We start from the raw sequence: 2500 nt of genomic DNA on the forward strand, positions 1-2500 counted from the left end.
AAGCGTCAGGGCACCAAAATTGTATTATATGAAGGCTTCCGGATCTAGGAACCAAAAAAAATTTATGTTATGATCACATACTTTGGAACCAAAATAGAATATAATATATATCACGACTTGCGAGCCATACAAACTCTCGAGTTCCTTATTCACCAGTTTTTTTTTTTACATTAAATCTATGATGCTTGAAAATATTAACAAATGAGCTCTATGACAGTTATATAACTTCCAGACAGCAATACGAAAAACACTGAATATCCAAGGGTCTTTGAAATACACTCAAAACAACACTGGGCTATATTATTACGATTATTCAAAACCATCTCTTACTTCGATTCGTTAACAAGATACGAGCAAGTATGAAATAAACACTGATAATTGAAATAGTGCACTTCACGAAAATGAATATATTTTATATAAATTACAACACTTTGAGAGAATTTATATAAATAAGAAAAAATAAATCATTCAAAATATTAAGTCTGAACATAATTTATATTAAGGTCTGAAAGTTTTATATTGACTTGAGTAAAAATATTAAATCTGAATAAACCTCAGACTTAGACAAAAGAAATGATACCTTTGCAAATTATACAATAACTTAGTTTTATTTGAAAATAAATTTTACTCACTACTTAATTAGTCTTAGCACACAATGAATATAGTTAACCAGATGACGATACAAATACCTTTCATATTACTACAGAGTTAGTTAATGAAACTCTAAGAGAATTTTAATCAATACTCAATTTTTAAAACAATACTCTGAGAGGCTTGTGAGATAGAGAGGGAAAGATGGCTCTGACTTAAGTTGGAATTCTCTATCTCATCTAATTATCCCTGGGGTCGGTATATATATGAAACTTAGCTACTTCCAGAAGATTCTAATAGATCTGGAAGCATGAGGCGTGGGGGGTTGGCCTAACAGTGATGCCATATAAAAGTGTCAAAAGATGAACCAGGTTTTCAGGAAATCTCATTCTCCGCTGCTCTGCCAACCCACCATTTTCGAAAAAAAAGATAACATCTAACATCAAGATTTTGGAGATTCTTCCATAGCACATGGCAGACTAAAAATTGAGTATTTTCTCTAAAACATGATGCAATACCTCATGAAAATATAAAAACTTTTACATAAGCCCTTGTTCCTATCTCATATGGTCACATAACGCTCTCAGACAGGTTACATAAGACCTCCAAACAAATATATGTGAAATAAAAGTCAATTCTTAAAAATAATGTAGGTTCACATATAGTGACTTGAGTAACTAATTCAATGAGATTGACGACGGAAGTCTAATATTACTTACAAAATTACCTTATACTTACACGAGAGGAAGTCATCTTAAGAGCTGGCTATTCACATCTGCAACCCACAAAGGAAAAAAAAAAATCATGAATAAACTGCTGTATTTACTCTACACTAGACCAGATTCAGTGGATCGAGGTCCAGTTTTGCATTAAGGGCATTACTTGCTCAAGCAACAAAGAAGATTATGCTCTCGCAGCATTCTGGGAGGACACGTTCCCGGAAATAGAAAATTGGCTTTAAGACCAAGGATCACCCCAATAGCGTACGACACCCTTAAAACATACCTCCTGGGGCAAAATGCACTATCACATACTAGCCGTATACCTAAACTTTTTCAGCTCTCTCAACAACTGTCGGGCGATCAAAAGGCTTCGCTCTCCTCAGGGAAATGGCCAGTATCACTCGCCTACAACCTGCCGCAGACAACTCTCCTCGTGAAGGGAATTTACTACATGGCCTTTGTGTAAATTAGATGCTCAAACCTTTACGTGCTGCCCTGAGGGCCCAAATGAAGATAGTAGGCGCCCTTATGGACAGCGACTCCATCACCTTCAAGACTACAACATCCACCGAAGATTATTTTAAAACATTATTATTATTATTATTATTATTATTATTATTATTATTATTATTATTATTATTATTATTATTATTATTATTATTATTAAACTATTCAAGAGAAGTAATAAATAATAAATATAAAACACGTTATGATCAGTTACAACTTTAAAATAAATCTGTCATATATAAGGGGAGAATTATGTAAAAATGTCCAACATAAACACATTTGCAGAAAATGTTTACTTTTTAAGAAGCGTAAAGGTTATCATTAACTTGTTTTGAAATAATTTTTGTCATATTTTCATCTTGGAAGGGAGAATCAGTGACTGACTTCTCCCTGACGATGAAGTTGGTTTGAAGGATATATTCCATTCGTTATTTTCACCTTTTCAGTAGGTTTTTATCATCATTTTTCACTTTGGTATTGCATTCTTGAGATTCAAGGTACCCATGCTTGCATTCTTTCCCTTTTTTTATATTTTCGTATTTTTCACCCTCACTTCTTACCTGGTGGACAACTAATTATTTTCTACCTTACGAGAAATTTTCCCCACAAATATTGACTTATATATATGAATATTTGGATTTGTTGTGCCCTTTTTTATAGTATTTTTCGAAAACTTATCT

Source organism: Palaemon carinicauda, chromosome 23 (genome assembly GCF_036898095.1).
Source record: "Palaemon carinicauda isolate YSFRI2023 chromosome 23, ASM3689809v2, whole genome shotgun sequence".
NCBI lineage: Eukaryota > Metazoa > Arthropoda > Malacostraca > Decapoda > Palaemonidae > Palaemon > Palaemon carinicauda.